This window comes from Macrobrachium nipponense, chromosome 47 (genome assembly GCF_015104395.2).
Source record: "Macrobrachium nipponense isolate FS-2020 chromosome 47, ASM1510439v2, whole genome shotgun sequence".
In the NCBI taxonomy this organism is placed as follows: Eukaryota; Metazoa; Arthropoda; class Malacostraca; order Decapoda; family Palaemonidae; genus Macrobrachium; species Macrobrachium nipponense.
The window spans coordinates 2,513,274-2,531,148 of NC_087222.1; the positions used below are offsets into that span (position 1 = coordinate 2,513,274).

General features: G+C 36.1%; 1 long non-coding RNA gene across 1 annotated transcript; it reads right to left on the bottom strand.

Annotated features, from left to right (window-relative positions):
• Nucleotides 1–6,361: 6,361 nt before the first annotated feature.
• Nucleotides 6,362–17,205, bottom strand: LOC135204429 (uncharacterized). The gene is made up of 2 exons (XR_010312208.1): nt 16,881–17,205; nt 6,362–6,603 (listed from the first exon to the last, which is right to left on the bottom strand). It is a non-coding gene; the product is annotated as an uncharacterized LOC135204429 (long non-coding RNA).
• Between the last annotated feature and the right edge of the window lie 670 nt (nt 17,206–17,875).

Here is a 17,875-nt window from a genome sequence, read left to right on the forward strand (position 1 = left end):
GAGTTTTCTGAATTATTTCATGAGCCTTTGCAATGGCAGTATCTTCTACACCATCCGTAATTGTGGGCAACACACTAGTCACTTGTCTAGGGGTTCTACGAGAGAAAAATACATAGTGAGGTTGTTCACCAAGAGTGGTATGTACAGCAGAATTGAGCACACGCTGTGTTTCACCTAAGTATTTAGGCCACTGATAAGGATGTCCTTTACACATTACATTTAGTAATGTTTTCATAGTTCTATGCATTCTCTCACTTACACTGTTTCCTTGTGGATGATATGGGGTAATATAACCAGCATTTATCTTATGTTCCTGGCATAATTGTCTAAACTGGTTTGAGGTGAATTCAGCACCATTATCAAGAATGACTGTCAAAGGTACACCAAAGTCATTCAAATAGACTAAGAAGTTTTTGCTTACTTCCTCTGTAGACTTACTTCGCAAAGGATAGAACTTAACATATCGGCTGTAATGATCAATAACAGTCAAAACATATCTATAACCATTTGCACCAGATAGCATATCAGTTAAATCAAGACTGATTCGCTCTAAAGGCTTAGTTACAGGAGGCAATTCTTGGAATTGTTGTTGTAAAGAACTACTGGCTTTATGTTTTTGACACATAACACATTCACTTACATATTTAGTAACATCTGTACGCAATGAAGGCCAATAGAACAAGTTTTCAATAGCATCAATTGTTTTGCGTATACCTAGGTGACCTGACATTGATTCATGACCTAACTTCAAAGCTGCCTTTGTTAAGTCCTTTGGAACTATTAATTTTAACTGAATTGAGTTATCAACTTTATCAGCACTGAGATACAACAATCCTTCATACAACATGAACTGATTAATCAAAGCTCTAGGAAACCCTTTGTGCGGTAATTTACCACCTTCTAGAAAAGTTATTAGTTCTGCCCACCTTGTTTCCTCTAACTGCTTTTCTTTGAACTCATCTTTGCTCAGACCAAGATAATTGTCCTTACTCCGATGAGAGACTGCTCTGACTGGTCTACTTAGTTGATCTGCAACCTGGTTATCTTTACCTGGCCTATATTCTACCTTGAAACGGCAATCCTGCATCTCAATTACCCATCTGCTCATTCTAGGTGACTTTGTTTTTCTCTTGAACACTGAAACTAGAGGCTGATGATCTGTGTGAATGGTAAATGGAACACCCCAAAGAAAATTATGGAATCTACGACAAGCTGAGACAATAGCAAGTGTTTCCCTGTCAGTGGTACTGTACCGCTGTTCAACTGGCTTCAGCTTCTTCGAAAAATATCCAATGGGTTTTAACTGACCATCTTGTCTCTGCATCAAAACAGCACCTACATGATCTAAACTAGCATCAGTGAATAATTCAAAGAGTTTGGTTATCTGAGCCTTTACTAGCACTGGAGCAGTGATTAATGCTTGTTTCATCTGTTCAAAGCTGGACTGACAATGGTGGTCAAAAACGGGTTCTTTATCTTTTAAGAGATTAGTTAATGGAACAGCAATTTTAGCATAATCCTTAATGTGTTTTCTGTAAAACCCACACATTCCTAGAAATCTCCTAGTTTCCTTGACATTATTAGGGGATTTCTTTCTTGGATGGCACTGATATTGTTTGGACATGGTCTACAACCATGCTTGGAAATTATGTGACCTAAGAATTTGATTTCCTTTTGGCCTATCTGACATTTCTTTAGATTTAACTTCACTCCTCTTTCACTGAAAAGTTTGAACAGTTGGTCTAATCTTTTCAACAAGATTGGAAAACTGGCTGGGAGCCCATACCACAATATCATCTAAGTAATTCTTAACCCACCCTTTCTTAATAAGAGGAGCCAAGATATTAGACATGATCCGTGAAAATATAGCTGGACTGCAACTTAATCCAAAAGGAAGGCGTTTGAACTTATACAGTGAAACTCCATCACTAAAAGTTGTTAAATCTCTACTCTCTTCATCTAATTCCACTTGATAATATGCATCTTTCATATCTAAGGAAGCATAATAATGGTTTCCTGCAGCTGTTTCTACCATTTCTTCTAATCTAGGTAAAGGGTGAATATCAACCTGGACGTGTGTGTTGACTTTACGGTAATCAAGGCACATTCTCTGAGTATGATCATGTTTCCTAACAAGTACAATAGGGCTAAGCCATGCAGCACTGGGGGGTTCTATTATTCCTCTCTCTTCCATATCTTCTAACATGGTTGCAATAAGGGTTTTGGCTTTTTTCAGGGTATCGATATATGGGAGACCTAATTGGCTGTGGATCACTTACAGCAATATGAGCTTGTACATCTTTAAACTTTCCCAATTCTTTTTCTTCAAGGATGAACACTGAATTATTAGCAACCAACATGTCACTTAATTCTGCTTGTTGATCAGCAGTAAGATGGGAATTATCTTGCTGAGAAAGCAAATACTTAAGCTTTTCTTCTCTAGTATTGCCTGACTTGATATTAACATTAACACTAGAAGGAACTAAATCATTCTGAATTCTAGTTTCCTGCATTTTGGAAACTGGCTGATCAATGTCTTCTTCAACTGATTATCCTATAATACCCTAATAGAGTTCCAACCTTCATTGTCATCCTAGTATTATTGACAAGTGGCAGAAACACTTCCTGAGCATCATTAACCTTAAGGCATAGTGCAGACTGAGTCTGACACTCCTTAACTTCAGGTACAAATTCTAACAATGTGTTAGGAGGTTCATCTACAGGTAAGGGATAAATACCAGCTATATACTGAGGTAGAATAAGTTTCCTTTTAAGTCTAACCTGAGCTTTATGAGGAACATTATGTTGAAGTACTTTAATCTGCCTGACCCTTTTATTAGATGGTCTAGGTTTCAGATACCTTACTGGATAAATATGTCTATCCCAAATAATAATTTTATGTGCATCATCCCATGTCATTGGTGCAGACCTAATCAAATCGGCTCCTAACAATAAGTGCTGTCCAGATAACCATCAGGCACAACAGAAACAATGGGTAACCACCCTGGAACCAATGTGAACATCCAAATACACTGTACCAAGAACAGGGAGAACATGTTGAGTAACTCCAGTAAGTTGTGGTATATTTCTCATTTGATTACACTGTAAACCTAAGGTTTCTATGAGTTTTTTCTGTGCTAAACATACTTCACTACCAGTATCAATTAAGGCACAACACATTACATTGTTAATCATCAAATTGATAGAAGGAGACCTGACAGTTGGGCTTAGTCATTCATTCTTAACCTGCCCTGGACATTTTGTTGAAGCTCTTTTACAATTTGGTTTGTGACAATCAAAACAAACACCTTTTGGAGGGTTACGTGGACATTCAGAAAGTTTGTGATCTCTGACCTTACAGTAAGCACAGTACTGATGGTTTTCTTTATTCCTACTAAACTTCTTTAATTTGTTAGACAAATCACTAATTTGCTTCTTCAGATCTTGCAATTCTGTGGTTGTATTTGCATTACTATTTACTACAGGCTGTGGTTGGGAATTGCAATGATTAACAGGAAAATCTCAACATTGGGTAACAACTCCATTTATGGTAGATGGGTGATACTCATATTCCACAAATTCAATGAATCTTTCTAAGGGTATCCTATCATCCAGGAAATCCTTGAGTCTTTCTTGGGATGTACTGCTAAGTCCTCTATACAGTTTCTTTTTCACAAGACTGTCAGCTTTGGGAAGGGAATCCTTAGGAAATTTCATTTCAAAAGCAGACAATTTACATTTCATTCTGTTAACAAATGCTCTAGGGGATTCATCTATACTGTAATGTTCAATTTCAATTTCCTGCCAAGCCTGTGTAATATTGGCTGAACAAGCAAAGTGGTGATTCAGTATGTCCTTAAACCGACTCCAAGATATATTATTTCCCTTTTTTACTATTTCAGCAGTTAATAGAGTTGCAATTTCTTGTTCCACTCTGGTAAGTGCTACTTGGATTCTATCAGTATCTGCAGAAACACAAAATTCTACTTGACTAAAAAATCTAGCAAGTCTGTTATCAGTTCCAACACCTTGTAATTCTGACAATTTCAACATCAAAATATCCTTAGGTTTCAATACAAATCCCTTAGCATGTGTTGTAAATTTATTTGTACATATACATTTTCTAACCTTTAACGAAGTCACTGCTAAGAGCTACAAAGTAACTATACCCCATTTTCTTTAGTATAAGCTCTGCAGAAAAAATAAATATTATATTTTGAATAACTTGATTAACTTTACTTAGCATTTAAAATATTGATAGATATTTAATAAATAGATTTAAACTGTCCCTTTAAATTATTTAAGAAATTATTTAATTGATTTGGGGAGTGATAAGAACCATTGACCTGACATAGGCCTTTTGGAGGGGTAGGCTTAGGCCGGCGCGGGTTTTTTGGGCCCTTGTTCAAACAGACGGCGAGCGAAGAAGGGCGACAACTAGTTACGTCGACTTCACCCTTTAAGTTTAATTTACGTTGTGTAGGGTTTTAGAAATTAATAACCCTGTAAATAATTGGTTTGTATGATCTCCTTTCCTGTTTGTACCTATCCTAAAACCACATCCTATCCAAATATCCTTATCTGCAACCAAAACTTTTAACAGCCATCGTCACTGATTCGTCGACGGAAAATTCGGTAAGTGGAATAACATTTCTTATCAACGTACCAATTTATTTCCACGAATGCGATTAGAGGTCGCTGGGTTTGCTGATTAAATATATAGGATTTGTTTTTAGTTTACGCGTGAATTAAGAGGTGTGTGTCCAAACTGGGTTAACTTGAAGGTAGGTCAAAATACTAATTTCCACAAAGACTAGACCGCCATTATTGGACGGCTGATTTGAGCCAACGGACTTTTCGTTAGGAAGCGGTCTCGTCTTTTAATGTTTAACTTACGTATTTAACTTAACTCACTTATTCAAGACGTAATACACTGTTTTCTTACCTTGACTTGAAATTTTTTAAATTTTAAGCCCTTTTACATAGTTAGGCTATTGTAATATTGGAGTTTGTGAGAATTAATTAGGCATAGATCAGATTGAATAATTTACAGAGGCTTATATAATTATATGGGCGTAGTAATAAATTTAGTCTAAATTAGGTCTGTCTGTACTTAGCATTACTATTCGGGATTAGTTTACTTTAATTTTACTTTAACCGGGTCGGAACTTAATTGAATTCTGGGACCAAACTGAACTACCCTGGGAATTTTATGGCCTTGGTTTGATTTATTCATAGTCCTATTTAGATTAATTGCATTTACCTGAATTACTTTTACCAGAATTTAACTAGCCTACTTAAGCTTACCAGCAATTATTAATCCTTTGGATTTTCTGGCACAAGTCTGAAAACACGTAGGAGGCGCACGGAGAATTGTGTGCTAACAGCCCGTTTTAATACCATTTACTAAATTACTACTAGAGAACACTCAGTGGAACGGAATTACCCTTGTAATTTTGTAGAGTATATTCCTTCGATCTTCCCACTGAGCAAAACAAATTTCTCACAGCATGATTGTCAATAAGGTTATTCAGGTTACCTACTGGAACGAAGGGGTTATTGACTGTGTTACTTCCCTGAAATGGATTACTGGGCATTAATGGCTGTGTATTATTTGATAAATTGTGTGTCAATAGTGAAGCTGGGTTATTGTGTGGTGTCACAAGTGACAGGTGCAGAGTTTGATAAATTAGCCATTTCCCTTTTCATGTTAATAAGCTGATCACACAACTGTTGCATTTGACAACCCTGAGTATCCATGGCAGACGACAAATTATCATAAAAGTCTTCTCTCTCTACATCACCCTCCATTTTGCAGGCTATGTTATAACACGAACACAGGTAAAATAATCAACATAGGCTACAATACAATAGGCTAACAGTACCTAAGCAAGAGTGACATAGGCATACTCACAGGGTTAGGCTATAATACCTGAAAATAAGTACAGAAATAAGGGTTTCATGACCAACTTTAGGACGTGAGGTTGGATATACCTATCTATAACAGATAAATATAACAGATAAATACATCCTACACCACTGTCACCATATGTAATAGCATTTATATCTCTTAATTATGTTTGATATTCTTATGACTCATGTATTTACTATACTGCATATGTATACAGTATTGATTTGTTAATTGTCCTGACTTAAACATTCGGAGGCTACCATACATTTTAGGACAATTAACTCAGACTAGCCTATACATAACATTTCAAACCGTAGGCTAATATAAAGGTACCTCATAGGCCTAGGCTACTATACTTCTTGGCCTATCCTTAGCTGGAACAGGTACTTGACGTCGGAGACGGTCGAATCTTCATTGTTGTAATAAGGGTTGAGGGAAAGGCTGGCTCCCGGGTTTTTTTTTAATATTTCTTCTTAACAGTAGGTGGGTACATTGTAAAAGCAGCTTATTCCTAGCTGTACTCCTTCAATACCAGTTAGAACCAACACCGATTCTTATACTGGTTCTTACATTGGACCCCTATACAGGTTCTTACACTTGACCCCTATACTGGTTCTTACACTGGACCCCTATACTGGTTCTTACACTGGACCCCTATACTGGTTCTTACACAGGACCTCTGTACTGGTTCCCTGTAATACAAACAGTTCATTTAGGATGGCAATCTCGTGCCAAAGAGCATGCAGTCGTTAGGCCTTTAGGCTATGCTACTCATGCCTAACTTTACTGTTACACATCGCAGTTAGCCTGACTTTATATGTGTTACAGTGAATCTGTATAATCAGGGAATATATATATTCTCTGATATTTCCAGGGAATGTGCATAATGTCTGATTCACTCAGAGGATATGTATATTCCCTGAAATTTTTAGTGAATATATTAGGGCTTGTGCCTTGTATGATAAGGCGCCCTATGAGGTAATGTTAGACTAGCGATAATCTTACGCTAAGTCGGTTGGTATTGCACTTCCATCTTCAATGGATGTCCTGGGGGTTTGTAGATCATTTTACGAAGTCGGTATTATCTTGTTGGTTATTACGACGATGTGTTAAACTCATGGTGAGGAGGTTCTTGTAGAAAAACACAAAATATATATATGTATTCTTCTGAAGTTTTACATGCTGAAGATCAGATAGATTGTACAAGTCTTCTAATAACGATAGCTTGATCGCTTCTCTGCCATGATGATGGCTAATCCTATTCCTCTACATGATAAAGCTTAGGTAAAGAGGTACAGGTCTTCAATATGACGATCGCTAACTCGTTCTGCTCGTCTACCATCTCTGTTACAAGTTATGAAGAACAGACAGTAGTTCGAACATATGAACATACATACAAATGACATAGTTTCATACGAACACACAATCAAAATGAGACACGCTACAGATCACGTAGGCCGTTTGAATTATAGGTCGCGGTAGTTGTCTCAAGCAGGGAGCTTTGGACTAATGTTTATAAACAATTGAATGACTACAGGTGACGGCATGTTATCTTAGCCTACATACTTATTGTATAACGTCCATCTTTAGCGTCTCTAGTCTGATCACATTCCTGCAAGCAATCTGGTTGACCTCTTTAGTTTTAGACTTTTATATATATGGACTAAACATTCCATATTTTTATTATGTAAACACTTACATCAGCTCGGTCAGCTACCAAAACCAACTACTGAATATTACTCAAACTTGACTTGCATTTGACTTATAGAGTGTGATACAGACCTATTGTGAATATATATATAAGTAATAAAAATTCATGGTATACATGAATTGATTCAAGTAGTAAAATATAAAACAATGATATTGGTAAATAATAGTGATCACGTGATATATAATGATACAGTTTTTTCACTTCATCTCATTAAGATACATATGCTACAGAAAATACTAATGTACTCTGATAATTGCATAGAATGAAGATTAATATGATAAAAACATATTTAACTGATAAAAATTTTCATATATGAATTGATAACATTATTAATGTTTATGCTGACTGATTCATTAATCCAAATATACTAACTCATATAGAACTGCAGATATTGGTAAGATAAAAGGTAACAGATTGATTATAGGCTACCTGATTTGTTTATACATATGTATATGGATTCATATAATTATGATTAATATATGTGCACTTTAAATAGATTCCTATGCGTACACGCAAAGATATATTTAGATTCTGTTTATTTATGATCATTTATATAAGAGATTCCTATTGCGTACACGCAAAGATATATTTCGACTCTGTTATTTATGATCAATTATATATAGGATACATGATACTTTATATATATAGGATACATGACCGAGGTTATACTACTTCACTTTTAACTAGCGTTCGAACAACTTTTCGTCCATTACACAGTTCCAGACAACCACCTATAGCCCAATGAAACGGCCTATTTCACAGGGTTAAAACAAGGGGAAAAATTTGCCTGGGCGGGTCCAACGTTCTATTTTGCGCTCATACTTATTCTCTGCATCCTAAGCTACACGATTCACGTTCGCGATGAATAAAAAACATCCCCAGCACGAGTCCTTCGCCAGCAAAGTAGAGTTGAATACCTTCTTCGGTCGTAATTGTCGGAAGTATGTCCCTTTCGTAGTCGATTCCGACAGCCGCCGGAGCGTTCCGCATTAAAACGAGATTAACGACGAGATACGGGTGTCGGTCGAGATTAACGACGAGATACGGTGTCGGTCGAAGAAGTCCATGATGGTGCTTATTCCTTTCACATTGTAGGCGGTTGTTACTTGACTGTAGTCGTCCGCTGCGACGAACAAATTTTTGAAGTTGCGATGTGAAACTCTCGTACTGCAGGATACTGTAACCAGTTCCATTAATCAGCCTGCAAGTGAAAATATACTTGTCACAAGGGCAAAGTAAATTCAGACGACATCCAAATACAGGGGAGGGAAGAGAGCCATTTAGACAGACTAACCCACATGAATTCGCTGATATTTTGGAATTCAAAAGAGTCCGCTGTACAAACTTTTTTATCCATGGCAGTTAACAATGAGTGAACCTATCCAGTCTATGATGACTGTAAAAATATCCATAATTATAACAAATTAAACAGATATCAATACAAAATCCCAAAGAAAATTCGATATTACTGTAGTAAATTACTAGACAAGAAGTGGAAAAACGGAGCTATTTTTTAAGATTGCCAGGCACATAAGAGTCAAGAGAAGATTAATCATGATTAACTGAAATTAAGTTGTGATAAAATCTGATCCTATGTGCCCTAACAAAAGTTTCATATTCAATTTTTCTTGCGCGCATCCTCTGAGGTTAATTTTAAAAACTTTATTAATAGGTAGGAGATGCAACGAAAAAAAACCCACTATGTAACTAATTTCTAAATAAACTTTGGGTTTTTCAAGAAAATGTGACATTTTCCCATGAATGTTTTACTTGAATTGTAATAGGCTAATGTTGCAAGTAAATATTTCACATATATATCTTGATACTTCTAAATGTCTATGAGGTTCAGAAAAATTATTCATTTTGTTGTTATAGAAATTCTATTTGCTTATTTTTTTTATTAATTTTAAAATGATTGCAACTCCTTAGCTAAAAGTTGCATTGCGCACACCGATAGACACTTGTACCTAACGTCTGCCATGCCCATGAGAAGTTCGGGCTAGGCAGTCCTTTCTCCAGTCAATCTGCTTTTGCAAGCGCGAGATGAAGCCTGTGTAAGCAGATTATTGAGGTTAAAAGGAACAAAATACTGATACGGCAATGATGACGTCGTCACTTGGCAGGAGATTGCTCTCAGCCAGCTAAGAGTTACGTTACTTGCTGTAATAAATACGACTTTAGGATAAATTTATTCTGGTAATACTCGACCCACACGAAAAAGAATGTCTGAAAAAAAACAGTACCAAAATTGAATATATATTAGTTTCATGTTGGAAATCTGCATAATTTGTAATTATGTTTAAATTTAAATATTCCTTATTCAAACTATATAAAAAGGTTTCCATACAAATCTATATATATTATTAGCCCTGTATAAGATTCATATAGGATTATTTCATAGATAACATTTTCACTTCTAGACTTCCTGACTTTAAAATCTCTTTTATTTGATTTTATTTATTTTATTATTATTATTTTATTTAGTTATTTATTCATTTAATTTTTTTTTATTTCATTGACTACGATATAAATCACGGGACAGACAATATGTCAGTAGATTTTGGATATGTGTTTGAGCTTTTAGCTTATTTGTCATTACTAAAGCGTTTAAGTTAGAGTTCAAATCTTTACGCATATATATTTGGATATTCAATTAATCTATGGTTACGTTTTGCTTATTGATTTTATCGTGATTCCTTTTTTATATTATAATTTGTAACCCTTCCGACTTCTTACGGAGTGTATATATTGACTCCACTTGTATCCATATTTATTTTATTTTTTTATATTTATTTATTTATATATTTTTTATATATATATTTGATAAATTAATGGTTGGCTTGAATATCGTGGAAAAGTGTTCTAGCGGCGTACAGTATAAGGCTACTTGCGGCATCAATTCTATAGATACAAGATATAAATGATAAAGGTATTTAAAACCGCGAGAACCGCTATAATCCAGTTCGGATCCAACATCACGAGTTGTAACTCGTAAGACATTGACACTTCCTATTTAATTATCCGTTATTCTACCAAACCGATTGACTCTGGGTGATAAAATATATTATTGGTTTTCTTAATGGAAAGGAATTCACACCACGTGTTATGGAGATTATTATTGATTTACCACCCACCCGAGTCAGATTATCATGTGTTGAATTCCATGTTTACTGATTTAGCATCATAAAATATTCCTAATGCACTCAACTGCGGTGTTTGTTTTTAGTGCTATTACTTCTATATAACGTGTCAAGGAACTATTAACACTAAGAAGTGTTTATTCCTCTGTCAGACTCGTAACTCTGTTAATAATTCTAAGTATATTCTTTCAAGGATTGATTTGGCACAGGATAGGCCCCTAAACTGACAGGCGTCTTAGTGTATTCCCTTGTTTTCATGACACGTGTTACAATTAGTTATGTGCTTTTTGTATATCTGTAAGCATTGTAGGCCAGTAAAACCAGTGATTTGGCTTTCTGTGACATAGTAGGGAACCCTGGATGACGGAATGCACCAGTTTATGACGATTGGTATGAAAGAGATTATTATTACTACCTGGTCGTTAGTCATCTGCTGTCTTCGGGTTTTTCCTCGTCACGGACCTACATATAATACATTTGATTACATTATTCTGATACACATACTTTAAATATACTTTTGCTTTAGGGTTTCTGCTCGAAGTGTTTATTGGTTTGCTTAGCCGCTGACCCTGTTTCCGTTCGAAGTGTTTATTGGTTTTGCTTAGCTGCTGACCTTGTTTCCGTTCGAAGTGTTTATTGTTTGGTGTTTATTGTTTTGCTTATCACTGTTGACACTTGCTTTGTTCAGTTGTAATAGTTCTGCGCTCCAACCCAGATATTCAATGGTCGCGATCTCTTGGGTTAAGGAATTTTCTTGTTTAGATACGGTTTTAACAATAGGCACGGATGTTTCTATATCTTTTAGTCCAATTAATGGTTCTTTGCTGTATGGTGCGGGATTGCGGGATAATGCGTCAGCTATGATATTTGCTTTCCCAGGTAGATATCTTATCTTGGCTCCAAAGACCTGAATGATCATTTGTCACCGAGTTCCTTTTGGACTGTGATTAAAGCCTTTGAAAAACTCGGTAAAGGACTCATGTTCAGTAAGGACTTTATCAGGATAGCCATAGATTATGAACTTAAGATGTACTAGTGAGTTAAAGATACCTAGCCCTTCCTTGCCTATTACTGCATATTTACTTTCAGAGGGCTTTAGTTTACGTGAATAAAAAGCTATAGGGAAGAACTGTTTTATCATATTGCTGAAGTATTATCCCTCTTTACCCTTGGTTCGGTTTGAGGCGTCTGTTGCAATAAAAAAAAAAATTCCTTATTTAAATCAGGGATTTTTAAGTTAGGTGAGCTGCATTATTCCGCTTTTAAGATATCGAACGCCTGTTGATGCTTTTTAGACCATAATAAATCTACGCTCTTCTTCGTAAGATCTGTTAAAGGAGCTGTCATGATTGAAGAGTTACATATTTACATACGATTGTAATACCCACTACAGCGCAAAAGTGCTGTATTTCCCTTTTACGTTAATAGGTACCGGAAAGTTATGAATAGCCGACACCTTACCATGGACTACTTTAAGACCTTGACTAGACACATAAAACCTAGATAAACATGTTCGGTTTTAAAACTCACATTTAGATATTTTACTCTGAGATTATTTGTCTTTGTCTCTGTAGCACTAGCTCTACTTTATGAATGTACTTCTAAGGTATTAGAAAAGATTACAAGATCAACCATATAAGCATGTAGGGTATCCCCTAAAAGTCTCCAAACACTATATTGTAAATTGGGTGCAACGTAAGCGGAGGCATACGTAAAAAATTGATAATGTCCCCTGAGTGTGTTGAAAACGGTGTATGAGGTACAATCACTTAGGTAATGGTATCTGGTAAAAGCTTTTAAAGTAAGTCCAAGCTGGTGAAAAATTTATTCTAACCTAACAGAGATAAGATGTCGTCGCTACATGGCACTGGAAACTATCGGGAGTCGTTTCCTTGTTTAAGCGACAGAAATCTACGCAGATACCCCAAGTCCGATCTTTTTATGGCATGACTTTTGAGGGAAAATTATATGGGCTATTTGATTTCCTAATGGCTCCTATTACCTAACATATTTCAAACTTGTCGTCATTTATCTCTATTTGAAATTGCAGTGAGAGTCTATACGAAGGTACGTATATAGCTTTATGTTTGTCCTTAGACCGATTTTGTGTTAAATTACATCCGTTTTTTCCCAGAGATCACTCGCTAGTGGAGAAACTTCCTGTATTCAGGTAAAAGATAAAAAAAAATTTTGCTGGAAATCACCCTCTGCTTGAATGACTTTACTGATATTACTTTAGATAGATTATCAGAGAGATTCATCCACGACTGGTTGGGCGGGATTAAAAGTTAGCAACAATAAAAGAAATGCGATATTTATATGTATAGGTTTTGTGGATTACTATATTAACTTGTTTGCAGAGTCAACCGTGTCTAGGGCTTTGTTCGCGGAAATCGTTATATTTCAGAGTGTCAGGAAGGATTAAAATTTCATTTCCCAGCAAAGTCTTTTTACACGCACTAAGACATTCGAGGGTGCATGCTATCTCGAGATTTTGCGTGCAAAGTGCGACTGCGGTTGTGGGAGAATTCTGTTGGGTCATGTGAACAATGTTTACGATTTATGAGACAAATGTATAGTTCCTTATATAAGTTATTATTTGATTAACTGTCTCATTTTTGTTCAAACGGATTTTAATATGTTTGAAGGTTTATAGGATTTCCCTTTGATAAACACGCCTATTTTGCAGGATGTAAGTTAATATTTTGTATACCCCTAGATGAATCTTACAATTACACTAGATACAGATCAATGTTTTTTAAAACTATAGAGGTATCTGTAAACGCTCGCTTATCCGGACTTCTCATTAGGGAAGTTCGAACAACAGACGGTGAGTCCGTAAATACAGGATATTACGTGTACTAAAGGAATAACAAGATATTCTAATTTTACGGCGCGTACAGTCGGGCTTTATCCACCACTACTTATAATAAACTTACGTATTAAAAAAAAAAAACGAAAACCTGCTCTGATTACTTTATACGGTCGTGTGTTTCATAGGAAAAAAACAATCCTTTTTAATTCAAAAAGATATCGGTATGGTATGAACCAACATCGCTTTTTCCCCACTCTGCTAGAGTCGCTTATTGTATGGAATTTGCTATGCTTTGTACACTTCGGCAGTTTTTTTGACTGACCTTGACCGCTTGACTAGGTGACACAGTCACCGAGTTTGCTTGTTTGATTCTGAACGGGCTACTGTTCTATTTTTTTTTTAATAATTAAGATCCTTCTCTTATTACCATCGGCAACGTATTGTGTGTTTTTAGCATTATGTTGCTGGTTACGTATAAAGCAATGAATGACGACTATTAGGAACTGAGCGATTACTAATAAGACAAGTTATCACTACTGCATTCAATATTAACTGTTTGTACTTCATTCTTTGCTAAAATTTGAAATAGTGAGGGATCCTGGTCAGCGCATTTAGCCTGATGAAAGTTTTTTACAGACATGTTATTCCTTGCAATCCAGCCATATTTTTAAAGTTAAGTTGAGTCATTGAGGTTCGATATTTTAATAACTCAAAAAACTCAAGGCTAAAACTGCGAGCGGGGACTTTGCAAAGGAGCATTTATTGTCATGACCCGAAATAGTGTTACCTCTAATTTATATAGATTTGTACGGGTGTTCCACTTGTTTTTTGTGTGTTTTTTCTAATCACTACGGTGCTTAACGACCCTATCCATGCATCTGTATAAATACAGACGTCCACTGCGTAAACGCATATTCACTGTTTATATGATTTGTTACGTAAGGGATTAATAATCACCCAAAATGATAAAATTAACATAGTATATGATTATGATATTTCAGTAAAGAACTTCTGGAAACCGACACTCAAAGATAAAAACTCGCAGTAGCAATATCTCAATGATGTAGATAATTTCTGTAAAAAAAATAAGATTAAGAATGTCTCGTAACTTCAGCCACAGGAATAACGAAATTCGACCTGCAAAGGAAACACTCAAAGTTACTCCAAATGAATAAAAAATTGTACTTAGCTTGCTTTTGTGGGAAGTCACGGTGTTCCGATAACGACACCACGGCCTTGGTCCTCCTTCTCTATTTAGCGGACGACCTGGTTTGGCTTCAGTTTCCCCCGTGCGCGTTGTTTCGATGATTCGAGCCCTTGAAAGATCCAATGCTGCAGACGCGTTCGGTTTGTTTCTTGAAGTGCCGGAAACGCTCACTAACGATGTTTTCTTGAATGATTCTAATGAGAGACGAAGCTTGCGTTTGCCGTAGGAAAAAAGGACACGTCGGTTTTTGTTTTCTTGAAGTTATTCACTAAACGATGATACTAAGTTGGTTGAAGAATCTGTTGCTTTCGTCGTCGTTGAAGAGTTCTTATTGTTTTCTGAAGTCGTCTCACTAACGGTCGATGACTAGGTGAATTGAAGAATCTGCTGCTTCCGTCGTCGTTGACTTCTTATGATACATGATTTATTATTCTGGTTTTTCTTTGTAGGACATTGTAGAGTTCGTCTGGTACGCTGGCCACCAATATTAGGGCTTGTGCCTTGTATGATAAGGCGCCCTATGAGGTAATGTTAGACTAGCGATAATCTTACGCTAAGTCGGTTGGTATTGCACTTCCATCTTCAATGGAGTGTTCTGGGGGTTTGTAGATCATTACGAAGTCGGTATTATCTTGTTGGTTATTACGACGATGTGTTAAACTCATGGTGAGGAGGTCTTGTAGAAAACACGAAATATAAAAAATATATGTATTCTTCTGAAGTTTTACATGCTGAAGATCAGATATGATTGTACAAGTCTTCTAATAACGATAGCTTGATCGCTTCTGCCAATGATGATGGCTAATCCTATTCCTCTACATGATAAAGCTTAGGTAAAGAGGTACAGGTCTTCTAATGACGATCGCTAACTCTGTTCTGCTCGTCTACCATCTCTGTTACAAGTTATGAAGGAACAGACAGTAGTTCGAACATATGAACATACATACAAATGACATAGTTTCATACGAACACACAATCAAAATGAGACACGCTACAGATCACGTAGGCCGTTTGAATTATAGGTCGCGGTAGTTGTCTCAAGCAGGGAGCTTGGACTAATTGAATGACTACAGGTGACGGCATGTTATCTTAGCCTACATACTTATTGTATACGTCATCTTTAGCGTCTCTAGTCTGATCACATTCCTGCAAGCAATCTGGTTGACCTCTTTAGTTTTAGACTTTTATATATATGGACTAACATTCCATATTTTTTATTATGTAAACACTTACAAATATACATATTCCCTGATTATTCGGCCTTATTATTATACAGATTCCCTGAATCGTGTTTGGTATGAAAGAACAATGAAATAAATAGCTGAAACGATAAACAAAGCCTTGTTTTCACAATGTAAACTTGTATGGTATGGTAGAATAACGGAATAAATCACTAAAAACAGTAATACACTTCTGTAATATTTTATCACAAAAAACACTTGGATGTAACAAAATTTATTATGAACAGGAAATAAAACTTGTCTGTCACAAAATACTCATTTAAAATAAAACTAGTAAAAAAAATAATAAGGATCGTTCTAATATTTAGAACGAAGCCTTGTTTTCGCATTGCAAACTTGCATGACATCGTGAGTTGCATTTAACTTTCAGCTTAAAACATTGACATCGATTTGTTTGACAACGTTTTGAACCAGCACAGTTGCATTTGGCGAAACCTTGACCAGCTGACTTCGACTCTTGCTGCACAGCAGTTCGAAGCGAAACAATCCTATCGGTTGTCACATGGTCTTTTGAATACAGTTCATACGTACATAAATCAAACTGATTCCTGGTATATTTCCCACTCAGTATACCACTCTTCACTGCAATCGTGTAATTGTCATTTTCGTCAATATCCATAATTATTCCCATGATATTCCTTGGATCCCCACGACCCCTATCCACCATTGGTATCGGAATCGTTACATTGTTCCCGACGTTTCCACAGTCCATAATACGACGACTTCGTTTAACCATACGTTCAGTAGTACCATTACAATTCTTGGCAATTGGCAGTTATATCAAAGTAAAAGTATAAAGAAACACTACCAAATGTTATGGCAACATATACATTATAAACTACGACAAGTGCATACCTTTTACAAGGGAGAAATAAGTCATTTCAAATGAATATAAGGGGAGAGACATTCGTTTCCCCTCAGCGTTGCTGTACTCGTCTCGAACAGAGAGATTTCAGCTTTTGCAACTGCGCACTTGGTTACAGTTACGTACTTACGTACATACACTCGATCATAGACAATCTCAACTTCGAGTGGCTAACTTAACATCTTGAGAAGATGAAAACCAATTCAGTTTTCCAGTCCACCAATTTCCATGAGTACTGTCATAAATGCTAAATGAATGATTTCCATCATTACAAGAAGAAGAAGATTAATGACACTCAGCTTTACAGAAGTGTGATAAAATGTTGTTCCCAAATATACAGACGCTGCTCCGGATTGGAGTGACAATTTTGTTAACTTCACAGTTTAACTTTATGATAAAATTGTGGTTCTAAATTTTATCACAAAATTAAACAATCTTAATTTAAACAAATATAATTTTTGAACTGAAAGGCGGACTCTCGCCAACGAATTACCTATAAAAAGAAATCAACTTTTAAACATTTGATAACACGGTTTCAAAAGCACGCAAGGCCAAGACAGGGAAATTTCAAAATACCATAAGGAAAATCCCGTGACCTGAGTCTCCAGGACCCTGCCAGTCTCTAAAAGTTTCACACACACACACACACAAAACCATTTGTTCAACATTTTGCCTCTTCGATTTCTCCAATATCGAATAGTCTCATACATGAACTACAATATTTCATATGTCCAAAATCGTATTCATCGATTAAATCTATAGAGGGATATTTTTTAAATTGCATCTCAAAGTGTAACAAGGGCAATTATCCCTATTTTTACATCTGTAAATCTTTGCTACGACCGGGTTGTGTGACGTCACAAAATCACACGCACAAACGAGTCCTAAATTCGTCGCTAGAGCGGGACCACCTCATCATTACTGTACCGTGTGATAACGGTGACGACTGAGAGACCGTGCAGAGCGTGTCCTTTCGTCATTCTTC